The sequence below is a fragment of the Anomalospiza imberbis genome, chromosome 21, assembly GCF_031753505.1.
Source record: "Anomalospiza imberbis isolate Cuckoo-Finch-1a 21T00152 chromosome 21, ASM3175350v1, whole genome shotgun sequence".
Lineage (NCBI taxonomy): Eukaryota > Metazoa > Chordata > Aves > Passeriformes > Viduidae > Anomalospiza > Anomalospiza imberbis.
In genome coordinates, this window is record NC_089701.1 from 7,161,798 (window position 1) to 7,188,481 (window position 26,684).

At 44.4% G+C, this 26,684-nt stretch overlaps 1 long non-coding RNA gene across 2 annotated transcripts in view; it reads right to left on the minus strand.

Annotated features, from left to right (window-relative positions):
- Positions 1-1,504: 1,504 nt before the first annotated feature.
- Positions 1,505-26,684, minus strand: part of LOC137486291 (uncharacterized) — a 69,536-nt gene continuing 44,356 nt past the window's right edge. Inside the window, exons 1-3 of one of the 2 annotated variants that reach the window (XR_011005667.1) lie at positions 15,466-15,744; positions 14,216-14,372; positions 1,505-2,140 (exon numbers count right to left, since the gene is read on the minus strand). This is a non-coding gene — a long non-coding RNA (uncharacterized lncRNA). Of the gene's footprint in view, positions 2,141-14,215; positions 14,373-15,465; positions 15,745-26,684 lie in introns of those variants that run through there. The other variant, XR_011005666.1, reaches the window with a different exon arrangement.

The window sequence follows — 26,684 nt, forward strand, 5'->3', positions numbered from 1 at the left end:
AACACCCTTTGATCCTCTGCACTCCAAATCCAGGGCTACTTTGAAGCACCTCTCCTGGGAGAAAGGCCCTTCCCCATCCCTTCAGCACAGGTTGATCCATACCTCTTTTGCCTGGAAGGCAAATAACACTCAAGCAAAACATTTTGAAGCTTCCTTACCCCACATTTAGCACTAATGAGCTGATGAGTGAAATCTGCAGCCAAAGATGAGTTTGCCAAGAGAAGCCAGGTTCTCCTTGCTGCCCGTGAATTGGTGTCTTCCCCAAACAGCCTGTGAGACAGGAAGGACATCCTCTCCTTACACCATAAATCATGCCTTTAATTGGTGATCAGATGCTGTGTGAGAGGCCTGGCAGGTGTCACTTCATGGCTGTGTAATTGAAGGCAGCTTGCTCTGCTGCATCCCTGCCCCTCGTCTCCTCAATATGTTGGAGAATCAATGCAAGCCTGAATTGTGACTTACAACAGCAGAGGGGAGACAAACAGGAGGATGCAGGAGTTTATCTCCCTGCAGAGCAGAATGTGGGTGACAGCTGAGGCAGCCCGAGCTGAAAGGCACCTTAGATGTGCCCTGAGGTGTTATCAGACATCAGAGAGACTCCCAGCACTGCTGTCCCATCTCGTGTGTCAGGGCTGGAAGGAAAGGGGTGTACAGAGGATTTCCACTGTATGGACTAGAAAATGAGTGAAAGAAACTTCTGGGACAAGAACTCTTATCTTCTTCTCTTAGGCTAATGTCTGCTTTAGTTCTTATGTCTGATATTTTCTTTGTTCTCTTTCTCCTTCTCTCACTCACAAGGGCTGTAGGTGCTCCTAAAGCACAATTTGGTGTAATCACTGCTGAGAACTAGAAGGAACATGCTTTCCTTCAGGATCAATATTCAGGCCTAAGATATTTTGGGTTCCTCATGATATCAGCCATCTAACCCCTATTTAGGTGACTAACTCCTATTTTAATCAGCAAAAGTTAAGTCCTTAAATATCTTTAAAGAGCTGGTCCCCAGTGTCTTCCAGCTTCAGATCCAATCACTGCTTCATCAGTCCCTGGGTCCAATCAGCAGTGATTGATTTAATGATGTCAATATTCCTTTCCACTCCTCCATAATTTCCTGTCCCTGCCCTTTATGACTTACTATAGGAAGCAACCCATTATGATAATTCAGTATTCCTACTGCAGTCAACTCTGCTGAAAATGAAAAGCCAAATTCTCCACAGCCCCGAGAAGCATCAGGAGCTGCAGCAACAGTGTTCAGGCTGCTATTTATTGAATTGTTTGTCTATAATGCAATGCCACAGTTTAAAAAATTAAATTAGTCTAATTATCCTATTTAAGGCGATAACTCTCCTGTTGCTACCACTCCCATAATTTTCTGCATTTCCATCTCCTAAATTATCCACTTCTAGGCTTTTTTTTTTCCTAGCCTGTATATATCTGAAAAAAAATATCCTTCGAGGTATAATTAACTTTTTCATTCAGAATCCTAATTTCCTCTCTCAGACATTTTCTGCAGTGTTTAAACTATTTATTATGCAAACTTAGAGAAGTCAAAATATGAATTATGTACAAATCTATGTACTGGAGTTCTCAGCTAATCACTGCATCTTTGTGTCTTGTGGTTGAAGGGAACCAAAGTGCACAGAGTAGAAAACATCACAGTCCAGAGCTCAGCATATACATTTTTTTCCTCCTGTAAAAGACATCCTTTTCCCCCTAAAATTAAATAACTTAATGTCATCCTTTTAATGATTTTATTTTTTTTTCCTGAGCACAGGTTGTTGCTTATCACCCAGCTCTGTGTTTGCTTCCTTTCACATCACACTTCCTCCATCTCCTCTCAGCACTCTCCCTGCAATGGGACATGTGGAGACTTGCAATGACTTCCTCACACTGGGGAACATCACACACAGCTGGTGTCTGATTCTTCTCCTTTTCCTGATTTTCCTCATCTGTTTTTTTTTGCCCTTGCATTTGTTGGCTTTGCTGGTGGGATTTCACCCTGTGATTGTGAGGATGTGCACTGTCTTGTACTCATCAAAGGCATTTGTCTCCACACATCATTTAGGCTTTGGCAACATCCTAAAGCATGCTGATGTTCTTGGTGTGGTGAGAGCTGCACAGGGCTCCAAGCCTAGACTGAGGCCTGAAAGACATCAAAGTAAAAGAGATTTTGGTCCCAAGGAATTTGCAATCCATGCCTCTTCCTTCTACTAATTAATAGCACCTCAGTGGCTATGTATCTGTCCTGTCTGCAGGAAGATGTTCAAAACCCTCTGTAGCTTTTCAGTGCCATATTTCCCTGTGTGTCTGTTGGAACTAACATCTAATTACATTGTGTGGAGAAACCTTTTTGCCCCCAGTGCATGCGACTGGAAGAAAAGGAAAGGGAAAAAAAAATGCTTCTGTTTATTTTTGTACATAGGATTTTTATGATGCATTAGCACAGAAAATGGACAAGCTTTGTGGGGTTACATCCGAGGAGAGGATTGTGAAATGAATGAATTGGTAGATCTGGATCTTCTGATTGTGTAAGGCTGGGATGCTCCACTGTTCTGGTTGAGAGCTGGAGCTGGAGTTTCTGTAATACAAAGAGTTCTCAAAGGGATTTCTCTAAGAAAATAAGACTTACTTCCCCTAAATTTAGCAGACAAAAGGTCAGGCATTCTGTCTGACCTACCAACCCGAATTCAGTCATCCCTGACTAAATAGTTATTAAAATGGGTGGGATAAACTGTCCTTTTGGAATTTTTTTGTTCGTTGAATACATATAAAAGGAGACCAGACTTTATATGAACAGAGACTGGACACCTCTGACAGCCTTGAATGTCCAAAGCTGGGAAAGGGGAAGGAAATACAGTCCTGAATCATGGAGAAAAATCCCTTTTTTAAGAAAATTCTGGGCAAGACTTTAATTTATCAGGCCCTTAGTAGCTTTTAGCACAGGAAATGAATGCATTGCTGAAGCTGTGTCCATATTCAAGCCCAAATCAAGGATGTTTGTGTTTCTGGAATGAAATTTGACCAACAGATAAATACTGCTGAACATGTGGAGCTGAAAGAGGAAAGCTCCAGGTTGTTTTCTGGAACACTCATGCTCAAAGCATGAGCTCAAACCCTGCTGGATGTACATTTTATTCCATGCCTTTGGCCACCAGCCCAGTGGACATATGGAAAAAGCTGGTAGGTGCAATTCATTAGGAAACAGAGGATGGGACTTGTGAACATGGAAACCAAAATACTGAGGTTCTGTCTGTGAAATCAGAGTAGGTTTTTAGAGACTTTGGCATTTTATTTTGGGTGGGGTCATAGATCTTTCCCCAGACAGATTCCTGTAGAACTGGGAAAGAGAAAAAAACCTGTCCAGTGTGGTTTTGTGAGGAAGATGGTTCTTGCAGTCTTCCAAAAGGGGAGGAAAAAGCATTATTAAATACTTTTATATCAGCTTCTATGTTTCTTCCTAATTGGCTTTGTCTCATTACCAAAGGCCCCTGACTGCTCTTTTCACTCAGGCACGTGGGTGTGTGCATGAGGTAGAAGAATTTCTTCAAATTTTCGTTTCCTTCTCCATCCTTTTGGAAGTCAACAGCTCCAGAGGAGAAGGATTTTTGCAGCAGCTTTGCTGTAACCTTGGTGTAACCTGAATTTAACTTCTAAGTTAGGTCATGGAACTCAAACCTGCAGTTTCAGAAAACTTGGTGGAAATTACAGATTTTGTGATTTGGTCCCTTACACTATCCCATTAGTCTTGAAAGTTCAAACAAGTCTTCACCAGGGGGAGAAATAATTGCAGAAGAACTGAGCTGGAACATCAGATGGAGATTGGAAAACAATCAAAATAAGTTAAAAATACCTTCAGCAAAGACAGCTACAGGCTGATGCTTCTGAAAAGCTGAGTTCCTTTCTCATCAGGGATTTTCACTATTATTTTTATTTATTGCTTTTGACACCTGGTCTATCATATCAAGAAATCTTCTGGCTCTGCAGCCTCTTGACAGATGCAACATGCAGCAAATGCCTTCCCAATGCAGCTGCCTCTGTCCTAGCAACAGGCTCAGGATGCAACCAAATCCCACTGTAATCAGGGCTGGACAAGTTGAAGGATGGATAAGATGGATGCAGTGATGGCTGCTGAGAGGATGAGGCTGAAAACTGTGTCTAGGAGACTTAAAGACTGGCTGCAGCAAATAAAATATGCACAGCAAGTGGAACAGATAAAGTCAGTTCAAATCTTATTTATCTCATCAGTAGGAGCTCTGTGAGTTTGTTGCTTTCCCTTTTTTTGCTATTTTTTGTTCAGGATGTCTCTCATTAACCTGCTTTTCCCTGGATTTGTTTGTGCCTAACTTTGGCAGCCAGCCAGCAGAAAGCAGGGCTTTAATTTCACAAACTGTAGATTGCGTCCCAGTTATTAAACCATATTTGTTTCTCTCTTTCCAGGGTTTTGTTTTAGCCTTTTTTTTTTCCTTCTCTCCCTCCCTAGCTCTATTTTTTTAATTATTATTTTAATTTCTATGTTGTTTTGCTTCTCTCATTCCCACCAAGGGAAAATAGCATTGAGATTTAACTCTTGGGGTGCCCCCCAAAAAAACTGCCATTCCAGGTGGGCCAGATGCTGCTCTGGAAAGGCTCCTGACCAAAGGGGTCCCTGACAGTGCCAGGGGCTGTGACACAGCCCACAGTGACACAGTGACAGATGCTGCCTGGGGCTGAGGGAGCCACTGGAGGGCTGTGCTGGTGAACTGTGACCTGGTAGATGTTTTGCTCCGCGGGGTGAGAGGAACTTTGATAATGCAGTGCCTTTTGGACACTTTTCAGTCAATGAGTGAGGTTTTGAGCAGCAGCAAGGACATCCATACCCCTTCCTTTCTCTCTCTAACGTGGAGTAGTTTACTTGGTTGCTCAGCCTTTACACATGGTTAGTGAAAAAATAAAATCCTTTCCCAGGAGATCTTTCCAGAGCAGATTTGAAGCTCCCCTTGCACAAACCCCTCTTTTTTTGAATTCTCAAGGAACACCTCAAAGACAAGTTGTCTAAACTTCAGTGTTGTAAATCTCCCCCTTAGCAGGAACCATTTTTGCAAACACAGACTCACAGTTCTGCATCTTGAGTTTGAAAGAGAGTTTTAGGCATCTGTGTCCTTATTTTAAAGAGCTCTTGTGACTGCTGGAGCATGGACCTGCAGATATGAGCAGCAGAGCTGAATAATCCACATTCAAATTTGGTCTCAGGCCAAGTTACCACTGTGAAAATTCTGGTTGCACAACTCAGGCAGAACACTTTAACAGTGCTTGGGAGAGGGGCTTTCATTTCATGAGCTTCAGCAGGACCCAGTGATGCCCTTCCTCACCCACAGCTTGGAATGGGACAGCTCTGAAACTAAAGGGATGCACACTGGAGGCAAAGATTTCTATCTTGCTCATAACAAGATTCTCCTGGATATCTAGAGATGTGTTTTAGCAGAGGATATAATATTTTTTTTAATTGTCCATTTCTTCACTGAGTATCATCCACATTCTATAACTATGCAATATCTGGAAGTTCTGGAAAACATCTCAATTCTGCTACTGGCAAAAAAAAGAAAGTATCAATCCATTGTGCTTCACCCAGTGGTGTCTCTTTTCCCCATGGAGGTGCAAAGATGGCTCATTCAGTCAAGAGATATTGCTCAGAGGTTCCCAATCCATCAACCCGACATAGAGAAGATGGATGGCAGATTCTTTTTAAAGACATGTTAGTGTACACAAGAACTCTGAGAACTGTATTTCAGAACAACCCATAAAAAAAAAAGAAGAAAAAATACAGGGATTGTAAGAAACAAAAGTCTCCCTCTAATTTTCCCTATCACGAAGTCTAGCTAACATTTCTAGCACAGCTGCTATCCTAATTAAAGCCTAGGGTGTTTTAAAGCACAGGCAGAAAAATACCATTATATGCTATTTCTAGTCTTAACTACACAGTCTCCACTGAACCCTTGCCAATCCTATGGGAAAGAAGAGACACAGAGAGATTTGGGCCCAGACATTCGATGTGCTCAGGCTCTTAGGCCCCACTGAAATGGTGTCAGTGAGGATCCAGGCTGGAGGAAATCAGAAACTACAGAAAGGTCATTTCTGAGAACAAAAAAAAGGTTTCTGTCTAAAGCCTTCTCTCACTTCTTATGGATTCCTTCTGTGTCTCAGGACCTGTTTGTGTTTGCTGGCCTTTCCCTCCCCATTCATTCCCAGGTTCACTCCTGAGCTATGAATTATTGGTGTCCCTTCAGCAGAGCGGATGTGAGCACCAGATGGTGCATTGCTCTTGGGCTGGCAGGGGATGCAAAGTTGAATTTCAATGTCAATGAGCAGCTAAATGACTGAGGGCTCATCCAGACACACTTTAGTCACTGGTCTGAAGATACTGAAACTGGGCTCTCACAAACTGTGCAGAACTGCTTCTCTCTGAGAGGGGGCTGCACTGTCTGCACTCACACCTTGAGCAAACCTCAACACAGAGGCTTCAATCTGGTACCTGCACTTGTTTTCTAGGTCACCTTTTACATTCTCAATTGTCCTCTAAACATCAGGCCAGCCCTTCTTCAAGTATGTCTTTTGTTTGATTTGTTTTTTAAAAATTCTTTTTCCCTTGCTGATGATAATGGTATTTCTGAAGCACAGAAAACACTGTCAGAGAGTTCCCAAATATTTACCTTTTTTCCCTTTTACCCAAATCACTAGGTTCATAATAGCTTTCATCTTTGTGAGATCAGCTCTGGGTGTATCTGTGTGGTTTGGATGGTATTCCATTTGCATGTGGCAATAGTTAAAGCCTGTGCCACTTGCATCCAAACAGCTCTCTGACTTCAAATTCTGGGACTGAATTCTCTTCATCTGTCAAGATGATGAGATCAAGCACTATCCTCCTGTTGGATAAAACACTTTTATCCAACATTATGGGAAATTCTCATCTTTGTTTTTGAAAAAAAAGAATCCAGCATATTTTAGCTCTAGCAGCGTGAGATCTCCTTCACAGGCCATGCAGACGAAAGTCTTTTTGCTCCTATGTATAACAGAGAGGTGTGTAAAAAGCCAGACAAGAAATCAAGTTTCTCTCTGGTCTGCAGTGGGTAGCAGAAAGGACCTGATTTGGTTTTTATTTGTGAGAATATTAATTCAGATCTCTTACTTCCGAGATCTCAGAGACTCAGAAACATGAAATGCCATTTTTGACATAAGAATATTGTCCTCCTACTTTTTTTTTGCCTGGTTTTGCTTGCTGAAGACATTGTAACCAGTGCTTTTAACATTCCACTCATGCAAATCTTCCCATCAGGCTTCAGTAGCACCGAAGTAGGTCGAATTTGTGCTCTTATGCGAGGAATTCCTATTCCTCCTTTCCTACCAAGAATCTTCACATTGGTGTAGAGGCAATTAAAGATTTTCTATTCCTCCAACTCTCCTGGTACCTCAATTAATCGGGTTCTCAACATCTTGATTTTGTGCTAAATTGGTGCTCCCTGTCCCTTCTCTTCCTCCTCCTCTTTGCTATGAGTGCTCTGGTGACACTCTGCTCTCCTGCACCCTGCTCTGCTCAGCCCCTCCTCTCACTGCCTTCTCCTCCACTGGAATGGATTTTTTCCAAGCAGCACAGCCTCGTGCTCACACTGAATGACCAATACCCCACAAAAATCACAGATGTTTAACACAGTCGCACAGCAATTTCATATCCAGAATGTTTGACCTAAGTGTGTGTCCAGACTTGTGTGTAGCAAGTTAGTTATTTATCCTCAGGCTCACCAAACACTTGTCAAGTGGCTTCAGCAATGAAGTCTTGCTTTTTTTTTGGTTTTTTTGGGAATGATCGAATCAGTCCTCAGATGGTCTTTCATGGTGGGAGTGTCAGGGTGACCTGAGCAGGGTCAGCAGCTGGACTCAGTGATCCTTTTGGCTCTCCTCCAACTCAGGAGATTCTATGATTTCTTGGGGGAGCATCTGAGAAAGGATCTCTCTTTTCTTTGCATTTTTTCACCTCCCCCACCTCTTTTTTTTTTTTTTTTTAATAGATATACACAATTTTCTTTTAATCTATGCTCTGAGTACATTCTCAGTCCCATGCAGATCCCTATTCCATTCTACTAATTGGATCATCAGAGATAATTTCCTACATAACAGCCTAAGAGACTCAAAACAACTGAACATTTCCAGTTAAGTGAAAATTATTCTGTTTTCCTTCTGTTTGGAGCTCTCATTCTCAGGACAGTGGTTATGCATTAGGTCACCAAATCCTTCTGGTGCTGAGTGTCCAATTGGGTAGTTCTGGTCTCAGCTCTTTTGTGAATCTCAAGGGACTTTGTGCAATATTAATATCTTAGAATCCTAGAAGAGACTGAGTTGGAAAGAACTTTAAAAATCATCCAGATCCAACCCTCCTGCCATGGCTGGGGTATTTTCCACTATCCCAGGGTGCTCCAAGCCCCATCCAACCTGGTCTTGGACACTGCCAGGGATCCAGGGGCAACCACAGCTGCTCTGGACAGCCGGTGCCAGGGCCTGCCCACCCTCACAGAGAAGGATTTCTTCTGAATCTCTAATGTAGACCTCCTCTCTGTCAGTTTGAAGCCATTCCCCCTTGTCCTGTCACTCCAGGCCCTTGTAAAGAGCCTCTCTCCATCCTTCTTGTAGTCTCTTCAAGAACTAGGTCACAATTAGGTCACCCTGGAGCCTTCTCCAGGCTGAACATTCCCAACTCTCCCAGCCTTTCCTCACAACAGAGCTGTTCCATCCCTCTGATCAACTTGGTGATCTCCTCTGGACCTGCTTCAACAGCTCCATGTCCTTCCTGTACTGGGGACCCCAGAGCTGGATGCAGCTCTGGGGGTGGGGTCTCACCAAAATTCGAATTCCATTAGTGGAGCCTCCACCTTCCATTGCGTAAATGCTGCAGAGATGGGAACAGTTTTGCGGGGCTCTGAGTCATTGTGTTCTCAGGACATTCACCCAACCACCTCCAAATGCAGCTCACAAAATTCAGAGCGGGCCCTGGTCACTCTGTTCCCTTCCAGGATGAGATTTTTGACTCCACCTACTCAGGGATAAGCCACCAGTGCCGAGTCCCAGCAAAAGGTCCAGTCCCCAGCAAGGTGCTGACTCACCCAAGGGCTGCCAGCAACAGAGGCTTCCCTTAAAAACTCAGCACTTTTAAAAGCAGATGAATAATGAACTCGAAGCCACATTTCTGCAGCTCAATGGTGACATCCACTGACTGACTCACTTATTCCCAGGTGTGCATTCCATAGGGGCAGGCCAGCCCTGCTCCTTGGCTGTGAGGATGGCTCACATGTCTCCCGAAATCACATCATGTTCATGCTGGAAAATGCTTTAAAACGAAATCCCTGTTCAGATTTGCATAATCACTTAATTGCAGGGCCTCGCATCTCTTTTGTTCCCATTGAGCAGCTTGGGGCAGCCAGCGCTGCATCCGCCTGCTCCGCTCCTAGCCCTAATGTACCTGGAAAAGGGTTTAGCTCTGCTGGTGAAGAAATTCCAGCCTTTTAGCAGGAATTTCACCAGCAGCAGCTGACAGGTAACTGCCCTGTGACCTGATATGGAATATTTTATAAGCCAAGGCTGGAAGTTCTTTTGCTGTCGCACCATGGCCGGCCTGAGGATGTGGGGTTTGGTGGGGCTCTCCCAGGCTGTTTGGGCAGAGAAAAAAAGGGAGGAAAGGCAAAAGAAAGGGGTGAAGTGCTGGGAAGGAACAGAAAAAACAGGCATGTAAAGAAAATGGATGGAATGACAGGGAATGGCAAAGAAAAAAGGATGAAAAAAAAAGGAAAGAAAATGTGTGGAGCGAAAGGTATCAAAAGGAAGCTGAGGGAGAAGCAGAGATGAGGAGGAGGAGGAGGAAGAGTTGTCCCAGTCTCAGGGAGAAATGGTATCATTAAGGGAATTCGGTGCAGTGGAGATGGCGTGTGCTGAATAACTCTGTCAGTGCAGCAGCATCCGGCTTTCCACGGTGATAAATGTCACATGTCTTTGCTGACACTTGATAAAGGTTCTGTCTATCAGCAGTGCCAGCCAGCCGGGCCAGCTGGCTCCAGCTTAACCTTCATCACTGCTCTTTCAAAGAGAAGTCCCAGAATTTTCCTCTGTTTCACCACTCCCTCTTCCCAGCCCATTCTTCCTGCTCACCTCAGTGCTTTCTGGCACTCGGCTTGAAAAAAGACCATGAACAGCAGAAATAAAACTGTCTGACTTAGCCAGCCAAGGAGAGACAGTCTGGGGCTGGGCTTATCCAAGCAAGGCTCTCAAGTAGGATGGAAAACATGGAAAAATCATGGAAATGTTAAAATAATAGGAAAAAAATGAAAATAAATAATCTCATCCTTTAAACAGGGCTTGCAGCTAGTGAGCCATTGAGCCAGGCAGTTCCTCAGCCAGTGTTAAAAGATGGGTGCTGATTTACACCACAAGGATTTGGCCCTTGTCCTGATTTAACCCCAGCGGGCAACAAAGAACCACAGAGCTGCTCACTCCATCCCCTGCTACCAGAGTGGGATTGGGAGATTTGGAAAAAAAAAATAACTCATGGGTTAAAATAAGAACAGTTTCATACCTGAAACAAAGTAAAATATTATAAAAGTACTACTAATAATAATAATGAACAAGAGAAGGAGAGGATTAAAACTCAAGAAAAACAAGTACTGCCCAACACAACTGTCCACCACACCCTGCCCAATGCCATCCTTAAGCAGTGTCAGCCCCTTCCAGCCAAATCCCCTTAGTTTCTCTACTGGACAAGAAGCTCTGGGTTTGGAATGTCCCTTTGGATAGTTTGTGTCAGCTGTCCTGGCCATTCTCCCTCCCAGCTTCTTGTGCACCTCCTCATTGGCAGGGCATGAAATGCTGAAAAGTCCGGGATTTAGGGAATCAACAGCAACTAAGCCATCAGTTTGTTATCAATATTCTGCTCATATTGTATCCAAAATGCAGCACTAGCCCAGCTACTAAGAAGAAAATTGACTCTGTCCCAACCAATGTCTCATGTGCCCACAAGGGGAGAGGATCATGGTGACAAAGGCACTGAAAGACCAGGTCAATTAAATGGTCATTATATACTTAAATAAACTTTGGATTGGCTCTGAGAGCTCTGGGAAGTAACTAGAGTCATAATACTTCCCAGGGGGAGGCCCAAACATCTTTTAAAAATGCAAACATTCTAACCATAATTGGAAAGTGCAGCCTAGCCACACTATTAGCTTCATTTTGGAAGGGAAGCCAAAAAGAGAAGGTTATTTGTCTAAGGTGAAAAATCAGCAAAAAACCCAAGTGCAAAAATAGTAAAGCAGCTGGTCAGCCTGGAATCAGGAGAGGCAGCAACATCTGAGCTGCACAACAACATGAACCAATGCAAACCACCTGAATTGCAGCTATTCAGGAAGTGAATTATTCAGAGAGGATAATAATAAATCACACATTAGTACATCAGGTTAATATGGCAGCAAATAACAGAACAGGGTTATTTAGGATATATATAAATTCTTGTCAAGTGAAGTCATTTTTTTTTCTCCCTCTGGGCTCAATGAGACAAACATGCAGTCAGTTCTGAGTATCTCAGCATCAACAATGTATTGACAACTTGGAGGGAACTCAAAGAACATCTTCAGAGATGATTTAGGGACTGGAGGGATTGATTTACAAGGAAAGATTTTATGCTTTAAGTGGAATAGATTCATCTCTACTATAATTCCATTGATGTCAAAGGGCCAAGTTTTGCCCTCAATTACAACAGTGCAGATTGGCAAAACTTCACTGGAGTAAAATGTAAGGTCATGATTAGGGGAAAAAATGGAAAAAGAATATTGTTCAATTCTGGACATATCACTGTGGAGAAACAGTAGAAACTCCAGTGCTTGTGATATTAAAAATTAACCAAGATAATAGTATTGAACAATATTGTACAGAGACTTGCAGTGACAAGGGAAATAAAAATACATAAGTGCTATTTCCCCATATTTTTATGATTATGATGATTATTGTTATATGAAAGCAGGAATCCACATCTGAAATTAACTGCCTATTGGCCCTTTTAAACATAACATGGTTTGATATAGACAAAATATACCAGGGGAAAATCAATCTTTGGCAGAGCCAAAGAAAATAAAGATGGTTTTTAAAGTAAGTAATGGATAAAGCAAACCCTAACAAAAGTATCAACCTGTTCCAATATACATCAGCCAGGGATGGTAAAGCAGAGATGACAAACTGCTAATAATGATGGAAAAAAGGGAATTCTATTCAATATCAAGTTTGTATAGTACAGCATAAAGAGATAGCTCTGAGGAAAGGTTTAGAGGATGCCTGAAGTGAGCTTTAGGTTGATTTGTAATTTGAAGTACAAACCACAGAATCACCAAGTTTTGATTGCCCCAAAGCCATCGAGTCCAACCTCTGAGCAATCCCTGCCTTGTCACCAGCCCAGAGCACTGAGTGCCATGTCCAGGCCTTCCTTGGACACCTCCAGAGATGGCAACTCCAAACCTCTCTAGTTTGGGAGGTTGAAAATTGGTTCTCAATGCCTGAACACCTTTTTAGTGAGGAAATTCCTCCTAATGTCCAACCTGACCCTCCCCTGGCACAACTTGAGACAATGTCCTCAAATGTCCGGCCACTTGTCCTCAGGAAGAAGAGACCAATCCTTGCCTGACTCCACCCTCCTGTCAGGGAGTTGTAGAGAGTGAGAAGGTCTCCCCTGAGCCTCCTATTCTCCAGGCTAAAGAACTCCAGCTTCTCCAGCTACTCCTCACAGGATTTACAAGCTGGTGTAGTCCTCTGTAATCCCAGAATTTCCCAATAGGTTGTTTGCTGTAGGAGGGCAGAACTATTACCTCTACTCTTTTATTTTTGAGACAAAAATAACATCTGTAGCAGGAAAAAACCCTGATGATTTTTGGAAAAGCAAGAGGACCTGAGCAGGTTTCAGAGTGTTTTTGTGTCTAGGTTTAGAAATAAATCAAGGCAGCTGATGTGCACAGAGTGTGAGGAGGAAGTGAGGCACAGGAATAGTTGTGTCTATCACAGTTGAGATCTGGAGGATAAGTGGCATCAAAATTCTATCAAAAAGATAGAATTTGCTCTCAAGCAGCTCTGTGTTCGAGCATTCCCTCTGGCTGCAGGAGTAGGACCTCTTCCAGAGGGAAGAATCCACAAGTGCTAAATTCAGTCCTGGTAAAACATGAGCTGTTGCTCCTCCCTACCCCACCCAGCTCTTCAGGAATGTAAAACAGGGCTGTGGATAGTCACAGCCCCGCTCCCCAGGCCAGGGGCTGAGAACCAAGGCTGATAAAGCAACATTCTAAAAAAAAAAAAAGGTGCACTAACTGTAAAAGAAGGTCTTTTAAGGAAGTGCAGAATGAAAAAAGGAAGGGAAGGAAGAAAAGACAAGGCTTACATGGCATGGAGATCTCCACAGAGAGAGGGTAAATTAGCTGAAAGGCTTTGGCAAACAACCAGATGAGAAGTTGATCTTGCTGAGAGACAGCCTTTGAACTGAAAACTGCTGATGGCAAGGAAGGTGAAGAGATCATTTAAGTTCACCAGCAGATGAACAACAACTATTATAAACCAGTCTGGGTACTTTAAATCAAAATCAAGAGACAGTTTGGAAGATATCTAACCCATAAATACAAATAAAAGTCATAAATAATATGAGAGTTACAGGTAACAGGATGGTCTGATAACAATGTGACATTAAAAATAAAACTCACTGTATGGGATTACAAATTACTTTGGATTGCTAATTTATCCTGACATAAATGCAGTGAAAATAATGGAAGAGCTAATAGAGGAACCAATTATTAAAGAATTAAGGGATAGGAATAAAATTAATGACTGTCAACATGATTTTATGGAAAATAGGTTTTATCAAATAAGCCTGATTTAATTATTTGGGGAGATTCCAAGTTGAACTGATAATCACATTGATGGGCTTGGCTTCAGCAAAGCCTCTCTGACTCAGTATCATAAAATGTTTTGATTCTAAAAAGTTAGAGCTACACTGATAGAAAAGTGACTACACAGATTAAAAACAGACTAAACTAGGTGAGTTCAGCAAGACCTAATTAATAGGGCTTTACCACAAGCATTTTCTCTTTGGGAAATTTCTATGTATACACCTATTTGCAGTGGATACTATGAAATACCTGTAGCAAAGACCTCCAAGTTAATATCAGTATACACTCACTCTTGCCAAAATGTGTCAATGCAGCAAAATTTGAGGAAGTGGCACAAGAGGGTACTTCTAGGTACTTTCAGATTGTGTTGGATTTGTCTGACAGGTCCATGTAATAAAATATCCAGCCATGGTGGGGGCTGTTTTGGTGTCCACGTTCAGAGCTGACCTGGGATAACCAGTGAGGAGATATGAAATGAGCTTGGACACAAAATCCTGACACTTCAGATCCCCTTTTCTTCTTTTTCCTGAATCCCACTGCAATGTCCCATGTGCTGCTGGAGGCAACTGCCTGAATTCTGAATTGGCTGATGCCTGCTCTTATTTTTCCAGTGCCATCTCCTACTGCCTGCCCTTAGATCCCCATGCCCTGGTTAAACCCCTGGCACCTGCTGGCAGCCACGTCCTACCAATGACTGTGTTTAACTCAGAACCTTATAACTTTGGTGAAACTCAAAGCCTGCTCCCTTATATTCTTCCTGATCACATCCTAAATAATTCTCCACACTCAAACAGCAGAAGCAGGCCACTCACTACCTTCTAGAATCCATACAATCAGAGACCCTTCTGAGAGTGTTTTTCTACCCCTCCCTTTTGTCCTCCTGGTAGATCTCTGTCAGGTTCTGTAATAAACACACTCCCAAAGAAAAAACATGTATGTATCTTTCCCCCCATCCTTTCCAGATCCCCACCCACAAATAAGTGGAATGCTTTTAGTGCACTTAGTGTTCTCAGATTATGTTAAAATATACCAAACATACAGTGTTCTAGTCTTTCATGAAAACTTTAAATTGCTATTTCTGGGCTAAATTCAACCCTTGCCTCATTCTGTGATAAAAGGACTTAAAAGCACTGTTCTAGAATAGAATAGGCTTTGGGTTTTTTATATAGTCTTTCACATTCCCAGTGTCCCAAAGGGCTTTACAAAGCACTGATGTAGAGACTGAAAGTACAGTAAGCGTAGGCAAACGCAGCATCCATTATGTGCTCAGGGATGGCTCATGCACCCGGCACCCAGCCTTATGTAACAGCAACGGCGTTGGAAAGGGAGTGCAGCATCACTTGGACACCAAAATCCCTTTAATGGCCCACAGGGACGGCTGGGAGGCTGAAGGTGTGAAGCAGGAGAGGCAGGAAAGTGTGGCTGGGGGTTGCAGGTGCTGTGTTTGAAGCAGCCAGTGGCACTGATGTGCCTGGGGAGGCTGCACCTGGGAGATATTGGGATAGGGGAGCTTTTCTGGGCTGGTGGAGGCAATCAGCACCTGGATGTGTGAACACCCTTGCTGGATAAAGGGTTAGCAGGCAAAATGTGTCCAGGATGGAGCAGTGAGAGTGGGAACAGCTTCTCTGTGGTCGGGGCTGGGAATAAGGTGTGGGAGAGACACAAGGAGATGGAAATCCTGCATTTGCTGTGTGCCTGTGGAAGGAAGAGCAGCAGCAAGGGTATGCCCAGTCCCTGTGCCTGAACTATGTGCTGGTTATTTGTGCATCTGAGCAAGAGTGGGGTGATAAATAATTCCCTCTGCATGGCAGGGAAAGGATTGCTCTGCAGATGCTCCTTGTAACTGAGATACATGGAAACAACTTAAAATAAACAAATAAACTAATTCACAACCAAACCAATGGCCAATGAACAGTGGGGTGGCCATGGTGACAGCCAGTGACAGGGAATTCACATAATCACAGAATCACGAGGTTGGAAGAGACCTTCAAGATCGAGTCCAACCCAGACCCAACCCCTCAACTAAGCCCTGGCACCCAGTGCCACATCCAGGCTTGTTTTAGACACATTCAGGGGTGGGCACTGCACCACTCTGGGAAGAGTTACGGGTCTGGTGAACATCTTGGGGATGTTGTTACTACAGGAACAAGAACCATGTCCCAAAGCTGCACCCACCCACACAGGGGAGGCCTCTCTACCCAGGGCACCCAGAAGGTCACAGCTCTTCACCCAAAGGGTAACTCAGAGATACCCAGGAGGAAAATGATCCCTCCCCCAGGGGTGTGAGGGCTCCCAGGTCTGGGGAGTCTCCATGGGATCTATCCCAGTCCCCAAGGGTGGTTCCCTCTCACTGAGCTGCTGGTCTGAGGAAAGTCACAGAGGATAAAAAAGGGGCTTTCAGCAGGGCCTGTGGACCGCCAGATCAGGCTCATGGCCACCCATGCTCACAGCTCAGGAAATAGAAGCAAATATAAACCAAGCTAAACTGCTTCCTGGAGAGCACGTGGCATGGAATAGCACAGGTCCGTTTGAAAGTGGCTGTGGGATTGCTTGATGTTTGCATCAGAGTGATTCAGAAAGAACACATATCATTTTACTTCCACTCAGTCCTTTGTTCCTTTCAAAGTCTGGCTTTTTAGGGACTCAGCATTAAAAATAAATGAGAATTTCCCGCTAAAGACTTTTTTTTTAGTGCACCACAAGGCATTCATTTAAATGTAGAATATTTTTGAAGATGTAAACACCTAATGGAAGTTACTTACTCTGATAGAAATGGATCTGTTTTAATATCAGGGTTTTCACTAGAAAAGGAGTTTAAATCAAATTGGGAAAAAAGTCAGACCACAAAGCACTTTGTAACCTCTCCTTAAACACAAACAAAGAAAAAGAATAAATTTTAAACACTCCCTCTTCTGTCTGTTTTCTGAAGAACTGTGGACCAAGTCATCCTATGAGGTGATGAGGACTGAGAAATCTTGAGTCAGAAACAATAAATGATAACACCCTGCAGTGACATGGAGGTTTGTGCATAACTCAGGACAAACTGGTGAATGGCCTGGTTGGAAGGGACCTTCAAGCCCATCTCATCCCATCCTTGCCATGTGCAGGGACACCTCCCACTGTCCCAGGTTGTCCCAGGCTGCTCCAAGCCCTGCCCAGCCTGGCCTTGGACACTCCCAGGGATCCAGAGGCAGCCACAGCTGCTCTGGGCACCCTGTGCCAGGGCCTCCCCACCCTCCTAGGGAAGGATTTTTTTTCAATCTCTAATCCAAACTCACTCTCAGTTGGAAGCAAGCCTTGCCCATCTTGCCTTTCCCAGCATAGTTTCCCTTCCCTCCCAGGCTGCATCCAGCCTTTGCTCCAGCCATCCACTACAGACCAGCTGGGCTGCTCATGGTTTGCCTGAGCTTGGGGTGGGTGACAGCAAAGGCAACTTCTGAGCAAGAGAAAAAGATTAAAGGGTAGGAAACCAGCAACATTCCTATCTAAAAGGACTGGTGGACAGCAAGTAGATAAGCCATAAAAGCAAGAAAATGCCTCCAGACTAAAGTAAACAGCGAGTTCTAAAAATCTACCTCTAAGAGATTATGTAGGTGGAACTTTACAAAAGAAATCTCTGGGTTTACCCCAGTGTGAGCCGTTGCTTTGAATCATTTGCCAGGCACTCAAAAGTTTAATATCAGCTTTTGATACAGTATTTTTCTAAAGTGATTTTGAAGATTATATAGAGGGAAAAGGTAAAAATAAACCTGAATGGGAGGGTTTTGCTACAAAACCAGTTTTATAGCCTGACAGAAAAGTCATGAATGCCTTGGTTAAGAATGAAGCCCTGGCAGGATTGGATATCGTTTCTTAACTTGCAAAGTTTTTAGTGAACTGTCTAAAATATCAATGTGCTGCTGCCGAGATAGGCAGATGGAAAGGAGCTGATAAGCCAGAGACAAAGGAAATATCTTCAAATAACCTTTCAGAAAGACATCATTTAATGAACAAAGCAAAGAGATGGGCTTGGAGCAAAGTACTGAACCAAATGCCTGTTGGAGAACAACACAAAAGGGCAGTTTCACAAAGAATTTGGAGATGTTGGAATTTGCTGAAACTTCCTTAAAAATTACCCATGACAAATTGGACAGGGCAGGAAAAAAGCATGACAAAATTAAGTTCTAACAGTGTCAGTAGCTGATGGAGATCTAATAACCTGGCTTTTCTGGATGACTGGCTAGAAAGGCTCTCATCTTTTCTTCACTTCTAGAATGAAAAAGAACACTTTATAACTGACAGTTTTCTAAACATTCTTGAAAATGTATGGACATTCATTAGACAGTGATCTCGCTGTGGAAATACTTTTTCTTTTTTGAGTGGTTAAAATCAGTTCCCCCTCATATTTGTGCAAACAAAGCCCTGTAGACTTGTGTGCAGCAAGAGGGAACTAATACAGGTCCATTCCAATGATTTTAGTGCTACTGATTTATGCTGGCTAAAAATCTGGCTTTATTTCTCCACTGTCCTAAGTTTATAGATTTTTCACTCTGCACATTAAATTTTTCCTACAGTAACAACTGAAAGATGAAACTTAAGCAGAGTTGGACTGAGACATGGGTAAAGCATAAAATTTGTGGGATTTGCAAAGGACATAAAAGCCCATTTACCCCCAGGTTATGCTGTTGAAATGGGCTGCAGACTCTGGAAAGAGACGTTTTTCTTGCAAATACTTTAGTTTGACTGCTCCAGCTAAGAAATACACTTAAATCTGAAGTAAACTCTGGTGGAATAAGCTATACCAGAACCTGTAATATATGTACTGAGGAGATCTCCATCCCCAAAACCAGGTGCATTTCCCTCCCGTTGCCCTCCCTGCCCCTTCTGTGCTTTACCAGCTGCCCCTCAGAATAAAGTAATAAAAATTCAAATGAGTTTTCAGGAAAATATACCTGCAGAGGGGGAGACACCTCCTGTCACTTTAATAACACACCAGGTTAATAATATTAAATCACTGGAGGCCAAGGAAATGTCACTGGAAATATTTAAGGCTTCCCACTCAGAAGTGATGAGACTTTAAAGCAGCTGGGAAAGAAGCAGAGCTGGGTAGGAAGGACTGGTGAGGCTGATCCTAGCCTGCAGGGAAAAGCAATTTTGCAGGGCCTGTCTTGTCATTTAAGGGCTATCTAATATATTAAGAAAATAAAAGCTTATATGATGCTGGGATTGAAATACATGCTGGTGAAAAGGGGCAAGAGAGCTCTGCAGGCAGCAGTCCCCAATTTATCCACCAAACCAGCACAAAGTAGACAAGAAAGGGGCCAGATTGAACCTTCTGCTGTGCTGAGATTGTTCCTCAATTAATGTCAGAAGTGAGGATTTTACTGACATGAAAATCACCATGTCCATTTGAACTGGCCATTCTCAGGCTTGGGTTTGTACCATACCTTGATCCACCCAGGCATTTTATTGAGGGAACCAGTCTTAAAACAAACCCAGCAATCCAAAATAAACAAACCTCTCCCAAAGACAGATGGACAGCACAAGTTTAAGGCTGACTGGAATTGCAAGAATGATACAAAGCTTTTTGACAGAGCTGTGGGATTTGTGTCACTTAAAAAAAAAAAAAAACTATTTCAATTTTTTTATTGATCCACAGATATAAATGAGAAGTGTGAAAGTGGCCAGATCCTTAGCTCAGGAAAAAAAAACAAACCTTCCCTGGAGCTGTTCTGATTTATACCAGCTAAAGGTAAAATCCTCTTCCACTGAGGATAATCTACATTTGGTTCTTGAGTTTGCTGGACAAATGATTCATAAAGAAGAGGGACTGAAGCAGGATTGTGATTTGAAGGACCCTTGTCTCCTGCTGCGCACAGCTCTGCTTCTCTTCCCATCAGAAGGAAGCCTCGAGCACAAGTATTGCTTGTTCAGACTCCAGGTTCTTAGGCAAAGCTTTATCCTTAAAAACTCACACATGATCCCAATATGCTCAGACTCCATAAATGCAACTTTTACCTGGTGTAGTGACAAAGCCGCATATAGGGATTGGAAGGGTTGCCCCCAAAACATAAAAATGGTGGTGAAGAGAAAAACTGTGACAAATGGGAGATTTCAAAGCCTAAAATAAAGAGATTCTAGTCCATGTTGATCCTTCCTTGGCTGGCATCACACAGAGTCGTGCCAGCCACCTCCTGACCTCAGTGGAAAGAAATCTCCATACCAGAAGGAAAACTGGCAAATATAACTCCAGCCTAAAAAAAAAATAATTAAAAAACCCCAACTCTGGAGCCCATATCACCAGGTCTGATTGCTGCACCAGGCCAAATTATTAGAAAGTAACCCAAACAGAATTAGTGAACACATGGGCAGCACATTATTCTTTGGGAAGAGTCAATACAGCAGTTGTAGAGTGAAGTCATCTCTCACAAATCATTCCAAGCTCTTCCAAGTGATTAAGGAATATATCAATAAGGATGATTTAGTCAACGCAGTGCTCAGAAATTAAAAAACAAAACAAACCTCTCATGGTAACATCTCAAAGCTCTTAAAACAGCTCTGAGCTCATGGGATGGGAGAAGTTTTCTTGTTAAATCACCTAAAAAGTCAGGAATAAACATATTTAATATATTCATAATTGGGCTGGAAAAGAGGGTTTGTAGAAAGAAGATGGAGTTTGTGGAAGACACAAAATAACTGAGCATAGTCAAATCTGAACCTGACTGTAGAGAATCACAGAATACTCCTGAGATAAGGATTCAGTGATGACAAATGAAATTTAGTGTTTGATAAGTGCTAAGTAATGTACACAGGGAAAATAAGCCAAACTCCACATTCCCAGTCAGGAATGGGATCTTGGAGTCAATGCAATTACTTCTATAAAATGCTAGTTTAGTGCTCAGAAATGCTCAAAAAGGCAAATAAAATGCAGGAACTGCTGGTATATCAGAGAAAAAGACAAGAGCCACAGTGGTTACGCATCACATTCTCTGGGGGTACAGCACAGGAGGGAGGGACTGCAGTCCACTGAGCTCTCCACCATACTCTGCTTCCCAGGAAATATTGCATATTCCCATGATCCCAGCAACAAAGCAACATTTGTTTATGCAACGTAAACATTGAAAATAGGTTTTGTACCCACTGGTCCTTTCTCTGTGTTGTTGTGTGTCACAGCAGCACCCTGCTGGCATGAGCCACAAGGTGCCACCAGCACCAATGCCACTTTTCATCATAATGGGCCAGATTCTCTGCAGGCAAAATCAATGGCATTCCCTCTGGATCAATAGTGAGGGGCCAGTTTGCACCAGATAAGGAGGTTGCTACATAAAAGTGATGCTGGACATTTCTTGAAATGAGCAGTTTTCCGTCTGAGGATTGAAGAAAGGATCAGGTGGGTTTCATGTTCATCAAAACAGGGCAAATAAGGTTTTATTCAGTGTGATATAGACATTTCTTTCAGTGAAAGAAAAAAAAAAATCTGCTTGCTTTTGTTTATTTGATGTTTACCCTCCCTACTCAGCCCCAGAAGAGAAAATAAGCTGATAAAGTCTATAATAGCACTAGCACATGTATCAACAATACTGACATGTTTTCAGTTGAATTTTCAGTTCATTCTATTTTCCATCTCACAATGAAATTCAGTTCAGTTGAAAGATTCAATGGTAATGGGAAATAAGCTCTGGAAATTGCATAATCTACTTCTCAAAGACCCAGGAATTAACAAACAAACATACAGAACACACACAAACCTAAAGGACCCACATTCTGTAAAGATGTAATAAGTCAATTAAATTCATGCTCAATGTGATTCTTGGCTGATGGGAGAATACAAAGAGAGAGGTCAGATCCTGTTTTCAAAAAGAAGCCTCATGAAAAAGAAAGCAAATGGAAATGTCATTATTGAACATTATGATGAGAGATGAAAGGAGTTTCATCTGAAAAAAAAAAAAAAAAGCTCCAAGGAGGTGAAATGTAAATTGTTCAGATAGGAAGCAAATGAAAGGAGATGTGATAAGGTCAGTGATGAGTAAACATGGGGGAGAGCTGCAACTCAGGTTCAGGTGATAACAGTAATAAATACAAGAGGGGCTGAGTCCAAAGCAGATAGAAAGCAGCAGAGTTTCATCCCCTTCAGTGGAGCTGTAGGGATTCACACCCACTGAGTCCTGCTCACAACAGCACTCAGTACTTAGGCAGCTCTTTCATCTGTTTGGCACTGTGCACAAATTATTGTCTTCACCCACAGAGGGGGTACAAAGGCTTTGGGGATTTTCATCTTTTCTTGTAAACATAGATCTGTATTTTGGTCTTTACAGGATTTGCTGAAAGCCAGAGCCAAGACACCTCCAACTAAAACTGAAGAGATAAGGTTTCCCCAAAACAGGTGTTTCCCAGATGCCTAAAGGAGTCAGAGGACTTGTCCATACAGCACAACTCAGGGCCACAGAACACTGGTTAAAATCCCTCATTGAAATGACTTAAATATGGATAAAAAGAGACCAGCATTAGCCTAGTCATCCCTTGGGAATGCCTAAGAGGTTTTAAGGACAGACACTGAAAGGACATTCTTTCACAAGAAAACACCCATAAACATGCTAAGAAATGTTTATGCCTAGGAAAGGGTTAGATTAGATCAAAATGGGGAATTTTGAGTTATGACGGCCTAACTATAAGCTGACACACACCACTATGATACATGCAGGGTCTGGAACATATCCTTCACTGCTTGGATTTTTTGGAGGCAGCCGCCCACTCAGGGCCACAGCCCCTGGAGACAAAGACCGGCCCTTTTCCCTGGGAAAGAAAAGTGTCCAGCCCAGGTTCCTGATGTCAGTTTTAAGCAGGTGTTCGGCATTGCTCCGGCATTCGGAATTGTAGTGTGCTGCAGCTTTGTTCTGGGGTATATGGGGTGCCCCCTCCAAATGTACCCCTTCCCCTCAGCCCGGTTCTGCTGTGTCCCCGTCTCCACCCCTCACCCCTACCTGTACTTCCAGCCCGCCCCTTCCCCACCCTCTCTCCTCCCTTCACCCCTCCCCAGCCGGCCCCTTCTCCATCCCTCACTCCTCCACTGCCCACCTGCGACTCCCTGCAGCAGCACTTGGGAGCCTGGACTCGTGGGGATAGTGCGGCCCTCACAGCAGGACAACACCCAAATAAAACAGGCAGGGACCACATCTGTGTGCTCTGCGGTGTCACAAAGGCACCTGGGGCTGAGGGGAGGGGGCTGGAGGTGACACAAAACGTGGGGGCAGCTGAGAGGCAGAAGGGGTCTTTAGGAGTAAAAAGGGGGGCTCCAGGGTGGCACAGAGACGCTGAGAGGCTGCGGTGGGAACTTGAGGGTGACACAAGGAGGCTGAGTGGCAGGGGCTGCCTTGAGGGACAAAGTGGGGGGTGTCTGAGGGTGACAGGTTTATCAGCCCTCACACCACCCTTAACCTCACTTTTAAAATCACCCCTACCCAGGTGGAGAGTGCACGGTGGAGGTTAGGGGGCCACGGGACAGTGTCGGGGGCTTGGGGTGACACACAGACATTGTGGGCTGAGGGGCAAAGAGGGGGGGACTTGACAGGTGGAGAGCTGACACTGAGGGTTAGGGGTAGGAAGGACAGGACACAGGGTACCAGGAAGGGTTAGGGTACAGCAGCAGCCCTCAGCCCAACCCTAAGCTCACCCTAAACAGCACCCCTAGAACACCAGTTTTCCCCAACAGCAGCTGCAGGCAGCGAGCCTAATGCCGGGACAGCCCCAGAACCCTGCCAGCAGCTGCAGACAGTGACCCTAATTAAAAGGCGGGGATGATGTTTGCTGGCTAGAGAGTGACCGGTGGAGCTTGGGGACTGAGCACTTTTTTAGGGTTTTTTTAGGTCTTTTAAAGGATATTTTAGGGGCTTTTTTTTTTTGCAGGAGTTTTTAAGGATTTTTCTGGGAATATTTAGGATACTTTTAGGGCTTTTTCAGGGCTTTTAAAAGATATTTTAGGGTATTTTAAGGGCTTTCTTAGTACTAATTAGAACTTTTAGGTTTTTTTTTTTTTTGGGGGGGGGGTGCTTTCCTAGGACTATTTAAAAATATTTAGGGCTTTTTTAAGACTATTGGGGGTATGTGGAGGACTCTTAGGACTAGGGTATTTTTAGGTTTATTGAGGAAGCTTTTAGGTCTGTTTAGGGTCTTATCAGGGCATTTTAAGGATTTTAGGGGTATTATTAGAGCTCTTTTAGGAATATTTAGGGATTTTTAAAAGGTTCTTTAGGGATTTTTAAGGGTGTTTTAGGGTTTTTTTTAAAAGTAGGGTATTTTACTTGTATTTTAAGGGTATTCTGAGGCTATTTTTGTGTTTATGTGGGGCTCTTAGGACATTTTGAAGATGAAGGTTTTTTAGGGAATTTTTATGTTTTTAGGGTCTTTTCCTGGCACGGCACATAGAGGCTGAGGGGCAGCTTGAGGGGCTTGAGGGTGCCAGAGGCTGGGAGCTGAGGGAGGGACAGGGAGAGGGGACAGTGGGTGACACAGAGAGATGCTGAGGGGAGCAGGGGCAGCTGGAGGGTGACACAGAGAAGCTGGGGGCTGAGGGGCAAAGGAGAGGGATTAAGGGTGACCCACAGGAGCTGAGGGGCAAAGGGGGGGCTGGAGGGTGACACACAGAGCCTGAGGGCTGGGGGGCAGAGGGAGGGCTTGAGGGCTGGGCAGTGCAGTGGAGATGAGGGCTACAGGGTACAGCTTAGGAGGCAAGTTAGGCTACAGGTGCACCACCCCTGAGCCCAGCCCTAACCTCAGCCTAAGCAGCCCCCCTAACAACAGCCTTTTCCCTTTTCACCCCTGACAGCAGCAACACCACACAGCAACCCGAACAGCGAGACCACACCGGAACCCTCCCGCTGGGACAAGGCAGCGACCCTCACACCAGGACAACGACAGAACCCTCAGAGCACAACAGGACCCACTGCAAAAAGGTAGGGATGACATCTGTGGGCTAGAGAGCAGCAGGCAGGGTTTGGAGGCTGAGCAGGTTTCCTTGAGTTTTTTTGCAGGACGATTAGGAATATTTAGGGGATTTTGAAGGCTTTTTAGGACTTTTCTGGTGTCTTTTAGGGTATTGTTACACCTCCCTAAGGGCTATTTCAGAATTCCTTAGCACACTTTTAGGGTCAGGATGAGGGTCAGACAGGCTGCCTGCTGGAAACGCAGAGTATTACTGGAATGTAGTGGAAGGCTTTGGAAAGGTGCCAGTGGAGGGGCAGTGGGCAGGGTCCCACGCTGCTGGTCTGAAGGATGTGATTTCTGGGCCAAGCAAAGTGGTTGTGGTAAGGGTTACATGCTGGCAGCTTTCTCCAGGAGAAATCCAGCACAGAAAAAAACAAGAACCAAGTTTCATACTGTCAGTTTCCAAGAGGCATTAAGCACCAAAAAAAAACCACTGAGTATTTGCGGGTGGCAGATGGGGTCTCAGAGAAATACTGCGGTATTTGGAAATGGAGGAGGCAAAAGGACACTCATGGAGTGAGGCACCAGGAGGAGTGCTGGGCCCGGATCAAAAATGAAAGATATCTACTGGTGAAAGCAAACTCAGCAGCCCGGATTCCTGATGTCAGTTTGTAGGGTTCCCTTGGGACTGTCAGGGCAGCACAGGTTTGAGGTGGGGGCAGGTTGGGTCTGGGACATATCCTCGTCCGTTCGGATATTTTGCAGGCAGCCGGCCACTCAGGGCCACAGCCCCTGGAGACAAAGACCGGCCCCTTTCCCTGGGAAAGAAAAGTGGCCAGCCCAGGTTCCTGATGTCAGTTTGTAGGGTTCCCTTGGGACTGTCAGGGCAGCACAGGTTTGAGGTGGGGGCAGGTTGGGTCTGGGACATATCCTCGTCCGTTCGGATATTTTGCAGGCAGCCGGCCACTCATGGCCACAGCCCCTGGAGACAAAGACCAGCCTTTTTCCCTGGGAAAGACAAGTTGCAAGCCCAGGTTCCTGATGTCAGTTTGTAGGGTTCCCTTGGGACTGTCAGGGCAGCACAGGTTTGAGGTGGGGGCAGGTTGGGTCTGGGACATATCCTCGTCCGTTCGGATATTTTGCAGGCAGCCGGCCACTCAGGGCCACAGCCCCTGGAGACAAAGACCGGCCCTTTTCCCTGGGAAAGACAAGTTGCAAGCCCAGGTTCCTGATGTCAGTTTGTAGGGTTCCTTTGGGACTGTCAGGGCAGCACAGGTTTGAGGTGGGGGCAGGTTGGGTCTGGGACATATGCTCGTCCGTTCGGATATTTTGCAGGCAGCCGGCCACTCAGGGCCACAGGCCGCTGGAGACAAAGACCGGCCCTTTTCCCTGGGAAAGACAAGTTGCAAGCCCAGGTTCCTGATGTCAGTTTGTAGGGTTCCCTTGGGACTGTCAGGGCAGCACAGGTTTGAGGTGGGGGCAGGTTGGGTCTGGGACATATCCTCGTCCGTTCGGATATTTTGCAGGCAGCCGGCCACTCAGGGCCACAGCCCCTGGAGACAAAGACCGGCCCTTTTCCCTGGGAAAGAAAAGTGTCCAGCCCAGGTTCCTGATGTCAGTTTGTAGGGTTCCCTTGGGACTGTCAGGGCAGCACAGGTTTGAGGTGGGGGCAGGTTGGGTCTGGGACATATCCTCGTCCGTTCGGATATTTTGCAGGAAGCCGGCCACTCATGGCCACAGCCCCTGGAGACAAAGACCAGCCTTTTTCCCTGGGAAAGACAAGTTGCAAGCCCAGGTTCCTGATGTCAGTTTGTAGGGTTCCCTTGGGACTGTCAGGGCAGCACAGGTTTGAGGTGGGGG